At 37.1% G+C, this 13,651-nt stretch overlaps 1 pseudogene; it reads left to right on the top strand.

Moving 5' to 3' along the window:
* The first annotated feature begins 2,321 nt into the window (after positions 1–2,321).
* LOC101282145 (DNA endonuclease RBBP8-like) lies at positions 2,322–5,374 on the top strand (annotated as a pseudogene).
* Positions 5,375–13,651: the final 8,277 nt, after the last annotated feature.

Here is a 13,651-nt window from a genome sequence, read left to right as displayed (position 1 = left end):
AATCTAAGAAAAAAACATTTAAAAAAAGGTCATGAAGAACCTAGGGGTAAGACGGGAATAAAGACACAGACCTACTAGAGCATGGGCTTGAGGATACGGGGAGGGGGAAGGGTAAACTGGGATGAAGTAAGAGAGTGGCATGGACATATATATACCACCAAACGTAAAATAGATAACTAGTGGGAAGCAGCCGCATAGCACAGGGAGATCAGCTAGGTGGTTTGTGACCACCTAGAGGGGTGGGATAGGGAGGATGGGAGGGAGGGAGACGCAAAAGGGAAGTGATATGGGAACAGATATATATGTATAACTGGTTCACTTTGTTATAAAGCAGAAACTAACATATCATTGTAAAGCAATTATACTCCAATAAAGATGTTAAAAAAAAAATAGGTCTAGAGTCTTCAAAAATGTCCATGTCATGGACGTTTAAAAAAAATGCAGAACTCTACTAGGTGTAAAAGTACAAAAGAGAATGATAACTAAAGCAATTTTGATCCTTGGTTGGATCAGGAATTGGATGGAAAAAGAAATAGCTATAAGATACATTACTAGAATAAAAGTGGATATTCGAATACTGACTATAAATTAGACAATAGTAGTGTATCAATTTAATTTTCATGAGTGTGATAATTGCATTATGGTAATTTTGGATAATGGGTGGAGGAGATACACAATAAAGAACTTGATGTGAATTTTCATGATGTCTGAAACTTTTTCTCAATGTCAGAGAAAATATATATATGCACTTATGAATATATACGTATATACACATAAGTGTATGTATGCACATTGTGTGTATATATGTATGTCTCATATATATGGTGTGTATATATATGTATATATATATATGTCCAGAAAGAGAGAGGGAGGAAAGAAGGAAGGAAGGAAGGAAGGAGGGAAGAAAGGAAAGAAGGGGGAAGGAAGGAAAAAGGAAAGAAAGAAAATGTGACAAATTATTAAGAATTCATGATCCTAGGTAAAAGGTGTTATGTATATATATTTTACATGTCTTACAAATTAACTTAAAGTTGAAATTTGTGAAAAAAATTTGAGGGCAAAATAAGTTATTTTTGGTGTACCTAATTCATACATTCAACAACAAACCTTCATTAGTTATCAAGTATTATACTTGATCATGAGACCATGACCTGAGCTTCAAGAAGGGCAGAAGGACGGAAAGAGAAGTGTAACAGCGCGACTGACAGCCCAGGTTCACATCCTACGTGAGCACTGATCAGCTGAAAGATTACTGTCAGTCATTTCATCTTTCCGGACATCAGATTGCTCATCTCTAACGTGATGGAGTTGGACCGAGATGAGTTCAGAAGTCACACATATAATTCAGACTCAGTGATTCTCAAAGGCAGACTGATAGGAAAGAGACAATCCTATCAAGTACGTGTCATCAAGCCATGTTAAGATGCTGGAAAATGCTACAACCCAGGCAAAGGGCAGGACTGTTTGGTGCTTAATCAGCCAGAAAACTGTGACATTCCTTTTCTCCATTATGATTCCTCAAAGAAAAGCAAACACCAAACTTGGAGCATCACCAACCTCATTACATTATTGCTATACTAGCATCTGTTAGAGTACCAGGTGCTGATAGAACTTCTACGGAGAAACTAACAAATTACTTAATGATTGATGTGTTCAACCACCCACATCTGGAAAGAAGAACACATTTTATAGGCTTAGGAAAGCAGATCATTTATACATTTGCACAAACAAAAGATGAACTGTGCTACTGTGGAAGGATTTTTTAGAAAAATTTTCTTATAGGAAAGATTTTTTCACATAGAATGAGCTATGTTTGACAGATTATATGAATCACTGGCTGAGGACTCAATTGAATAGTATGGTGATTTCTGTGTTAGGTTCATTTTTTTCTGTTTATCAAGTCCATTGTTGGAAAATTTGAAAAGACTGGTTGTTTTAAGACATTCTGACATGCTGTAATTACCATAAGGAAATGTGGATATGAGATCTAGAAAAACGGGAGATACTAATTTACTTAAAATCATCAGAAAGGTAATTCAGGGCCCTCGGGCCCTCCCCCAGCTCTGGTAACCACAGGCTGCCCTGAGGGGGCGGCTCGGCTGCAGGCGGTTTGGCAGATTGGTGAGGGAATGAGGAGAAAAGCAAACGGCCGTCTCCTCCCTGCCCCATAGCGTGCTCGCTTTCCTGATGGGGCTTTCGAGAATCTCGAGGCCATCTTGCAAGCCGTATTTGAACCGGCCAAAGACAACTTCAGACCTGTATAATGTAACAGCAAAGGTCAGGAAACATTAGGCAGTAGAAGTGTGAGCATATTAAGCAAGATGAACGTCTCAGGAAGCAGTTGTGGAAGCCCTAGTTCTGCAGATGTATCTAATGACTTTAAGGATCTTTGGACAACACTAAAGGAGTATCATGATAAAGAAGTACAAGGTCTACAAGTAAAAGTAACCAAACTGAAAAAGGAATGGATTTGAGATGCACTAAGACTAGAAGAATTCTTCACCAAAAATCAACAGCTGGGAGAGCCATGGAAAGTCCTTCATGAAACCATTAAAATTTTAGAAGACCGATTAAGAGCAGGTTTACATGATCACTGTGCGGTAACTGAAGAACATATGTGGAAGAAACAGCAAGAGTTTGAAAATATTCAGCAGCAGAATCTTAAGCTTCTCACAGAGCTTATGAATGAAAAGAATGCAGGAAGAAAAGAAAAAGCTTTCTGAACAGCTGCAGCAGAAAACTGAGAATGATCAACCACAACAAGCAACCGATCTTGAATCCGAGGAAGATGTTATTCCAGATTCACCAGCAACAACCTTTTCATTTTCTGGCACTAACCGGCTGTGAAGGAAGGAGAACCTCCACATCCGACACGTAGAACCAACACATACGAAACTGAAGCACTCTGGGTGTGCACGTGAATGGAGAAAAGTACCAAAGTCTTCACCTCATCCACAACATAAACATAATGAACGTAAAATTCTAGTGGCTGACACTTGTGATCAGAGTCAAGCTCCAGTGGCTAATACACATGGAAAAGGCAGTTATCCTCCTGATAATTTAGCTACAGTTGTTGCTGAAACACTTGGACTTAGTGTTCAAGATGAATCTGAATCTCGAGGACCTAGGAGCCCACTTGGTGATGAGCTCTACCACTGTGTGGAGGGAGATCACAGAAAACCTTTTGAGGAATCTAGAAGAAATTGTGAAGATGGTTTCAGATTTTCAGATTCTAATTCAAAGACTCCTCCTCAAGAAGAACTGACTACTTGGGTATCATCTCCTGTATTTGGAGCTACCTCTAATGTGAAAAGTAGTTTAGGTTTGAATACAAGTTTGTCCCCTTCTCTTTTAGAGACTGGTAAGAAAAACCATCTGAAAACAATGTCTTTCAGCAACACTTCTAATTCTAGATCAGAGAAACCTAGATAAAAATCTGAAGATGGTGCCGTTTTCACACATCATAATCTTGGGGCTGAAGTGAACAAGATCGCTAACGAGTCATCTTCTAATAAGCAGATGCTTATAAATAAAAATACAAGTGAACCCCTAAGTGAACAGGATAGTATTGGTCACATTAAAGATACTGTTACTGGGCTTCCCTGGTGGCGCAGTGGTTGAGAGTCCGCCTGCCGATGCAGGGGACGAGGGTTCGTGCCCCGGTCCGGGAGGATCCCACATGCCGCGGAGCGGCTGAGCCCGTGAGCCATGGCCGCTGAGCCTGCGCGTCCGGAGTCTGTGCTCCACAACGGGAGAGACCACAACGGTGAGAGGCCCGCGTACGGCAAAAAAAAAAAAAAAAAAAAAAAATACTGTTACTGATAAAGGTAAACATGTGGTACCCCTGAAATCACTGGGAGGCCGAACCAAAAGGAAGAAAATCAAGGAAGAAAGTGAAGATGAAGTAAGCTGCCCCCAAGCCTCCTTTGATAAAGAAAATGCTTTTCCTTTTCCACTGGATAGTCATTCTTACATGAATGGAGACTATGTGATGGATAAACCTCTGGATCTGTCTGATCGATTTTCAGCTATTCAGCGACAAGAGAAAAGCCAAGGAAGTGACAACTCTAAAACTGGATTTAGGCAAGTGACCCTTTATGAGGTTTTGAAGCCTGTTGCAAAGGGCTCTTCCTCAAGCCGTAAGGCCTTGAGTGGGAGCTGTGGATTAACCAAAGATTCCCCAGAAGAGACCAGCAGTTTACAGGAGTCCCTCCTCCCATCCTTGAGTAAATCTCCGGATAATAAAGCACTGTTACAAATAAAGGAAGAAAATTCTATCTTTAAAATTCCTCTACGTCCACGTGAAAGTTTGGAGACAGACAATCTTTTTGATGACATGAACGGTGCTGGTTTATGTGAGCCTATAAAAATAAAAACCAGGTCAGTCCATGGAGCATGTGAACTTGCATCAGTTCTTCAGTTAAATCCAGTAGAATTGTTAAAACAAAGTCTCTACAGAACAACTAAGATGTATCCTTTGAAAACATCCAGTGGAGTATAGATCCAGGAGCAAATCTTTCTCAGTATAAAATGGATATTACTGTAGTAGATATAAAGGGTGGCAGTCAGTCAAGATTAGCAGGAGGAAAGACAGTGGACATGGACTGTACGTTGGTTAGTGAAACTATGCTTTTAAAAATGAAGAACCAAGAGCAGAAGGGAGGAAAAAGTCCAAATGGAGAAAGAAAACTGAAAGATAGCTTGGAAGATATGTTTGATCGGACTACACATGAAGAATATGAATCCTGTTTGGTGGATAGCTTCCCCTAAGTAGCAGATGAAGAGCAGGAGTTGTCAAGTGCTACAAAAAAACCAAACTCTCCTGGTGATAAACAAGATAAAGTCAAACAGAAAGCGTTTGTGAAGCCATATTTTAAAGATGATGAAAGAGAGACTAGCTTACAAACTTTTCCTCATATTGAGGTGGTTTGGAAAAAAGAAGAAAGAAAAAAATTGCTTGGACACACATGTAAGGAATGTGAGATTTATTATGCAGATTTTCCAGCAGAAGAGAAAAGAAGTTGGCTTCCTCCTCAAGACACCGATTTCGCTACATTCCACCCAACACACCAGAGAATTTCTGGGAAGTTGGTTTTCCTTCCACTCAGACTTGTATGGAAAGAGGTTACATTAAAGAAGATCTTGATCCTTCTCCTCGTCCAAAAAGACAGCAGCCTTGCAATGCAATACTTTTTCCAAAAGGCAAAGAGCAGAAGACATAAATGTTGAAGCAAAAACAGGAGAAATGACAATATTCTTTTTATTTATAGTTAAAGTTGGTATTAAACATTGATTTTTTTGATCTTCTGAAAACTGATTTATAACTCATTTTTCTATTGAAAATATTTTTAAATGGCATTTACCCATCACACAGATGACTACAAATGGATAAGTTTATGTCATATTTTCTTGCTTTTGCACCTTTAAAATAATAAGGTGCTTTCATTTTGTACTCCAAGTTAAGAGTTGTTTATTACTTTATTTGGTAATATCTAATTACAATTTTGAAAATATAAAAAAAGAAAAAGAAAGGTAATTCAAATACTGTTATTTCCATATGAAAGGAGTCTCAATACCCTTGGTCAAGTCCAAGCTACTTTCCTGGGAACCAAGGCTCTGTCAGTCTAGTCTTTACTTAACACTGTATATAAAGTGTATACATTATACATCTTACCCAATATTATACACCTGACACTATGAGTTTGTTATACTGTTAGCATTTCCTGGACAAACCTTGTTCTCTTCTCTTTCATATTTGTGACTTTCCAGAATACCCTTATCCTCATCTTCACCTCATGTAAGGGAGTTATAATTATACCATCTCTGTGCAACTTTCCCCTAGGAGGCACTATAGTGCAGGTTTAAGAGGACATTTAAAGTCAGAAAAATCTGAGTATGTGAGCTTTCCAGTTGTAGGAGTTTGTTACTTAATCCCACTAGGCCTCAGGTTCTTCATTAAAAAAAAAAAAAAAAAATTGATGTAGCAGTAGTATTTAAGGCATAAAATTATTAAGGTTAAATGGAGTAATGTGCATATAATGTTTAGCACAGAGCCTGGCCCAGAGCAAAAAAATTCTTCTTCCCCGCTCTTTCTTCACAATTCCTCCCCTACTGCTACTTTTACTACTGTTTGTGATTCCATAATGTTTTGTTTGCCCTCTTAGGGCACTTACCACTTTCTGCCTCTCTTCCAGCATTCTGGGCATTCGACCCCCATCATTAGATTGTAAATTTCTTGAGAACACAAACAGTATGTTTTCCATCTTTGTTTGTCTATAGAACAATAACAACAAAAAACAGTGGTTTATACGACACAGATGCTTAATAAGTATTTGTTTAAAGACGTTGAATTACTGAATTTTTTTATTTTTATTTATTTTTTGTGGTACGCGGGCCTCTCACTGTTGTGGCCTCTCCCGTTGCGGAGCACAGGCTCCGGACGCACAGGCTCAGCGGCCATGGCTCACGGGCCCAGCCGCTCCGCGGCATGTGGGATCTTCCCGGACCGGGGCACGAACTTGTGTCCCCTGCATCGGCAGGCGGACTCTCAACCACTGCGCCACCAGGGAAGCCCTTGAATTTTTTTAATATGAACACTTTATCTTCTCTTTTGATATGAACGTTAAATCTACTAAACCTATTATGTTAACACTGAATATTCTAATGAGAATATTCAAGTTACAGTAAATTGACATAAGAGGAAATTATTTTTTGAAATTATTTAAACGTTTCTATACATCCTTGATATTGTATGTCTTAGTTCAGGTTACAACAAATTACAACTTTGTTGACTCTGTGGCCCCATAAATGGATTCATCTTATGTCTTAAGAGCTATCTTTAAATTTCCTCTGAGACATCCATCCTTTCATCCATTCACCACACATTCTGTCAAAATACAGAAAAAATATTGACTGTTGGGAAAGGCCTGTCTACCCATCATTTGCTGACTCCTATGATTCATTTTAAGAGAGTCTGTTCAACTGGATTGATTTTGTGAAGCATCCTGTGTAATCTGTGCTGTGAAAATAAAACTCGTGTTTCTGAACTGACTCTCAGTTAAAAATGGCAATCAACAAGAAGCCCACACAAAGTCAGAGTTCAGCTTAGTCATCAAAAGATGTTTGCTCACAGAAGATACAATTTGAATTTATTTTCCAACAGGATCACTGCTAAATATTGCAGTTTTCAGAAATAGAAACTGTTAAAATAATCAATATGATAAAGGAATTTTCTCTTTGCCTTTATTAACTGATTTTTGGAGGGATAAAAAGTTTGTAAAATATAAATCCAGCCCCATTGCATATTTTCTATCATGAAGTATCTCCCTTTCTCTCAATGGACCCTCTGATTGTAGAATCAGCCAGGATGATCTACTCATTTTATTTTCCCTAAACACAACATTCTTTTTATACCTCTCTGCTTTGCTCAACTGAATATCCCCATCTAATTATTTTCTTTATTCCAGGCTCTTCTTCCTACCAGTATTTGTTCTTTAAGACCTAGCTATGGTCCAAGTGGTCACTCATTATTCCCAGGTTCTATGTCACTTCTCTCCACATTTTATGTCTCATAAGTGACTCAGTACTAATACTCATTTGTTCATATAAATATTTCTGCTGTAAGTGTGTTTAAATCAGTAATGGGTTTTCTTCACAGCTCCTAGTTGAAGAATATGAGCAGGGCCAGTGGGAAATAATATTTCTAGTGCAAGTATGTAAAGAGAGGAGAGAGGACAGAGTGTGTGACTGTAGGGCTAGAAGGGTGCTCTGTGGTTCTGGTCTAATTTAGACTAGAATTAAAGATTTGGGTAATAGTCTTATAGAAATACAACCATGTAGAAAAACTGAGCATGATTTTGTTGAGTTTACCTTCAGTGCATGTTTCTGATGATGATTCTTCTGTTGCTTGCAGCTGTAATAGGGAAGAAACTTTGTATTCTATTACAAGTTAATCGCTAAAGGGATGTTGCCTATAAGCTTAAATTATACATAATGGTCCATCTCTGGGAACCCTGCCTCCCAGGTAATAAGTGTTAAGCTAAAATACCTTTGCTTAGAGCACAGGAGACATGTTGACCAGACCCACCTGTGAATGACTGCAGGGAGGAAGAAATGAACACATCCCCTCCAGAGGCTGGCTAGCACCAGGAAATGCTTGACTTTATTTCCTCTCGTTTTAGTATAAAAGAAGCCTGAATTCTGACTCAGGCAAGATGGTTCTTTGGGACACGAGGCCACCATGTTCTCCATCTGCTGACTTTCTGAATAAAGTCAATATTCCTTGTCCCAACAACTCATCTCTCAATTTATTTGCCCGTCGTGGGGCGAGCAGTATGAGCTTGGACTTGGTAACACAATGAAAAGGCACAACATAAATATCATCAAAGACATGAGATCACAGCCTTATGTGGAAGGACATAAGGAATAACTGCATTTACAAAATAGGAGAAATAAGTCTGAGACCAAAGATAATGTTATGTGGCAAATAGGTTCTGCATTTTTGGCTGAAGCGTCCTCAGGAGTTTGAAAAATTTTCAACAAAAATAATTTTGTTGGTCATGGTTAAATATTTAACAGTCTGGGCTTCCCTGGTGGTGCAGTGGTTGGGAGTCCGCCTGCCGTTGCAGGGGACACGGGTTCGTGCCCCGGTCCAGGAGGATCCCACATGCCGCGGAGCGGCTGGGCCCGTGAGCCATAGCCACTGAGCCTGCGCGTCCGGAGCCTGTGCTCCACAACGGGAGAGACCACAGCAGTGAGAGGCCCGCGTACCGAAAAAAAAAAAAGAAAAAAATTTTATATATATATATATATATATATATATATATATATAACAGTCTGACTCAAAGGGAAACAAGTTCAAAACTCATTTGTACAACTGTTTGATTCTTCCTAATACTTTATGTTATATCTTTTGAATTCGTTAGAATTCTGTTGTCACATTTATATAACAATTTTTTATAAAAGCAAAAGATATATTTTTAAAAATCTCCACCCAAAAATCCCTGATAAAGGGGATACAAAACCTTTCAGTATCTTGCACTATAATTTCCCTTTTTTTTCTATAATTAGTTACAAGTTATATGTTTTGTAACTAGGGTTCATTTTTCAAATGAATGAGGCTGATGGATAAAATGTATTTATTTTATTTGAATTTAATATAGTTATGCTATATTTATTTATTTGAATATTTTATATTACTGTCAGGATAAAATACTATCAATAGTAGGCAGAGAGTTGAGAGATTTATACTTCTGAAAGAAAAGAACTGTACTGAGTGAACTCACATTTGTAGAGCTTTACTCCTGAGCAGAGTCCATTGCCCATGTACCGTAGTTTGGCTAGAACTCAAAAAGAGAGCCACGGTTTTCTGGCTTAAGCTGTCTGAGAATGGATTTTAGAGCTTCCAGTAAAACCAGAAATAGAGGTGGAATATGCAAAACAGGAAACAGCCACAGAATAGGAGACCTCGACGTCTGCATCTTAATTTCCATGAAAGCCTTGGCTGAACTGTAAGTGTATTTGTGGGAATGGAGGGAACTTCAAGGAACCCAGTGAAAAGCAATACTCTGTAATAACCTAAATGGAAAAAGAATCTGAAAAAGAATAGATACATGTATATGTATAACTGAATCACTTTGCTGTACACCTGAAACTTACACAACATTGTTAATCAACTATGCTCCAGTATAAAATAAAATTTTTTTAAAAAAAGGCTGAAAAGGCAGAATAAAGACGGGAGTTTGGGGTTGAGTCCTGCATTGTTAGAGGGCCTTAAACCGTGACTTTCTATTGAAGTCCCATCGTGATTACATTGTAGGAACAAAAGGTGTCAGGACTAAGGGATTCATCCTAAAACTAAGAGAAAAGCAAAAGATCTATCCTCTACAAGTTCAAGGTAATATGTTTGCTAGAACATATCCTCTACAAGTTCAAGGTAACATGTTTGCTTCTCTTTATAAGAAGATAATAAAATACTAATTCTTTAAAAAGTATCATTCAGAATATCAAGTGTACAAAAAATTAATTAATTTGATGAAGAAAAAGGAAGAAAGCACAAATCTACCAGTATCAAGATATCCAAAGAGGATGTGCAGATGGCCAACAGGCACATTAAGAAGGTGCTCAGCATTCCTAATCATCAGGGAAATGCAAATCAAAGGACTTTTATCCTGGTGCCACACCACCAAAAGAACACTTCTGAGAAATGACAGGGGTTGATCACATACTTTGCTGAGGAATATACAATATTAAGGTCATCCCCCGTCTCCCATGTGAAATCTTCAGTAAATTGTACACTGCTTAGAACTGATAGTGTGAGACTGGATTCTCAGCGCAACTTGAAAGGTGCTGAGTTCTGATGCAGGTGACTTTAGCATAAACACAGAAATAGCACATATGGATGCAGCAGCTGCTGGGTAGCTGGAATTCCTGATTAAAATCGGAAGTAATATTTTTTTAATTGAAATATAGTTGATTGACAGTATTGTGTTAGTTTTAGGTGTACAGCGTAGTGATTTTCTTTTGCAGATTATATTCCATTGTAAGTTATTACAAGATATTGGGTATAATTCCCTGTGCCATACAGTAAATCCTTGTTGCTTATCTATTTTATGTATAGTAGTGTGTATCTCTTAACCCCATACTCCTAATTTGTCCCTCCCTGCCTTCCCTTTCCCCTTTGGTAACCATAAGTTTGTTTTCTATGTCTGTGAGTCTGTTTCTGTTTTGTATATAGATACATTTGTATTATTTTTTAGCCACGTATAATTGATATCATATGATTTTTGTCTTTTCTAACTTATTTCATTGAGCATTAATATTCCCTAGGTCCATCCATGTTGCTGCAAATGGAAACCCTTCATTCTTTTTTATGGGAGTAATACTCCATTGTGTGTGTGTGTATATGTATGTGTATATATATATGTGTGTGTGTATATATATATATATATATATATATCACATCTTCTTAAGCCGAGCGTCTGTTGATGGGCACTTGGGTTGTTTCCATGTCTTGGCTATTGTAAGTAATGTTGCTATGATACTAGGGTGCATGTATCTTTTTGAATTAGAGTCTTCATTTTTTTCTGGATATATACCCTGGATTGCTGGATTATATGGTAGCTCTGTTTTTATTTTTTTAAGGAACCTCCATACTGTTTTCCATAGTGGCTGCACCAATTTACATTCCCACCAACAGTGTAGGAGGGTTTCCTTTTCTCCACACCCTCTCCAGCATTTATTATTTGTAGACATTTTGATTACAGCCATTCTGACCAGAGTGAAGTGATACCTCATTGTGGTTTTGATTTGCACTTCTCTAATAACCAGCGATGTTAAGCACCTTTTCATGTTCCTGTTGGCCATCTGTATGTCTTCTTTGGAGAAATGTCTATTTAGGTCTTCTGCCCATTTTTGATTGGGGTGTTGTTTTTTTGATATTGAGTTGTATGAGCTGTTTGTATATTTTGGATAATAATCCCTTGTTGGTTGCATCGTTTGCAAATATCCTCTCCCATTCCGTAGGTTGTCTTTTTGTTTTGTTGACGGTTTCCTTTGCTGTGCAAAAGCTTTTAAGTTTGAGTAAGTCCCATTTGTTTATCTTTGCTTTTATTTCTTTTGCCTTGGGAGACTGATCTAAATAATATTGCTACAATTTATGTCAGAGAGTGTTTTGCCTGTGTTCTCTTCTAGGAGTTTTATGGTGTCATATCTTATATTTAGGTATCAGAAGTAATCTTATGCTGAGATTTATCTTGAGCAAAAATTGAGATACAAAGGAAAAGTTCACAGAACTGCTACTTCTGATATAAAATATTCTGTAATTTAAGTCAGGTGGCTTTCATGGTTTCCCAGAATAATATTTTCTCCATGCACACCAAAAAGAGACATTTACAGTAATATTTCCAGATTTCACATTTCATTTTCAAATCTGGATCTTGTGAAGCACTTATATCTTAATTTCCTGTGATATTTTTCTTGACACTTGAACATGAAAGTATTTCAGACTTCTTTTATATTATTTTTCTGAACATGAAATCAACTTTGGGAATAAATTAAACACATATATGATTTGGGCCACACTAAATTTTTATCATACTTAAGTGGTTTTCTTCTGCATATGCTCTAGAATGTTACAGTTCTCAGTGAATTTATTGAAGGCCTTTGCAACATCTTTTGTTGTGGCTTATGGATATTTTTCTTTTTTTTGACTTAATAAATTATGCTGATAGATTTCTAATAATGAACTACCCTTGAACTACTAGAATAACATTATTTAAAATATTATTTCATGACATTGCTATTTGGCTGCATTTTATTTTAAAAACTGCCTTTTTTCATAGTGAGGTTGGTTTGTAGTTTTATTTTTGTACATTCCCCAGATACAGTTTTGGTATTAAAATTACGTTGCCTTCATAAAGTAGATGGAGAGTGTATAAGGGCATACGGATGAGTTTATGCTGGAGACACAAACAGAAAATTTTGTGGCATCATAACAACAAACCTGTGAATCTGCAAATATTGACCCAATATTTTTCTACATTTTACAACATCTATGCTCTTGACGGGTGGGTGTGTGTGTGTGTGTGTGTGTGTGTGTGTGTAATTTAAGAATCTTACCTTGGTCTGTGAGCTTTCTATTGCATGGCCTCTGGGACAGTTTGCCTCATTGTATAGAGAAATGTCTGTTGTTGTTTTTTTTCTAAAATACAGCTGTAGGCCACCTCCTTGCATAGGAAGTTTGGCTTACCCATCTGTGAAAAAATAAGTTAGTACACAAAGTTTTCTATCAAAAAGTGTCAATTTGGCTTCTTTTGTACTTGATATCTTAAGCCCATGGATATCTTTCCAGTTGGCAAACATAATGTGGCTTCTGGATTGAGACTGAGCTCCTGATAACATGTAACAGACATTTAATGCCAGACTGGATGGGTGCAATTCAGACATCACCACCTATTTGCTATGTGTCTTTGAGCAAGTCATTGAGATTAGGACTTAATTTTATCATTTAAGAGAATAGTAAAAATGAGAATAGTGAAAAATCTCTCGCTTTATGTTTTAGGTTTCACAAGCCAGGAATAAATCTGTTTCATAAAATATTTAAGTCTGTAGCACACAGAAGATTATAAATATTGTCGAAAAATCAACACTTCTCTCTGTTTTCTAAGCTCTAACCCTGTCAGAGAAATTCCTTCAATTTGCTAAAAGTTACACCTTGGGTTTACATAAAGGGTAATCAGAAAAAAAATTGATTTAACTGCTCATGAATCTGTTGATTCAAAAAACATATTTGGAGCCTATAGGTTTTAATTTAATGCCCCTAGAGACTTACAACATTAAAAAAATATTATTTAATACCCATTTCAGAATGGCCCATATAATGTGTTACCTCTGTATTCAGTGGCAATAAAAATAAATGCCTCTTCAGATAAAGAGCACAATATAATTAATTGAGTTCCATTTTTATTTTGCTTCTAGAAAACTTGGAACCAGATCAGTACTTACAAGAATTAACCTATTCAAGTTACAAAGTGACATCCATAACTTTGCTTCTAATAATTAACCTTACTTTGATCATATATATATATATATATATATACATATATATATATTTTTTTGTGGTACACAGGCCTCTCACTGTTGTGGCCTCTCC

This window comes from Orcinus orca, chromosome 12, assembly GCF_937001465.1.
Source record: "Orcinus orca chromosome 12, mOrcOrc1.1, whole genome shotgun sequence".
NCBI lineage: Eukaryota > Metazoa > Chordata > Mammalia > Artiodactyla > Delphinidae > Orcinus > Orcinus orca.
This window is presented reverse-complemented; position numbering and strand designations above follow the sequence as displayed.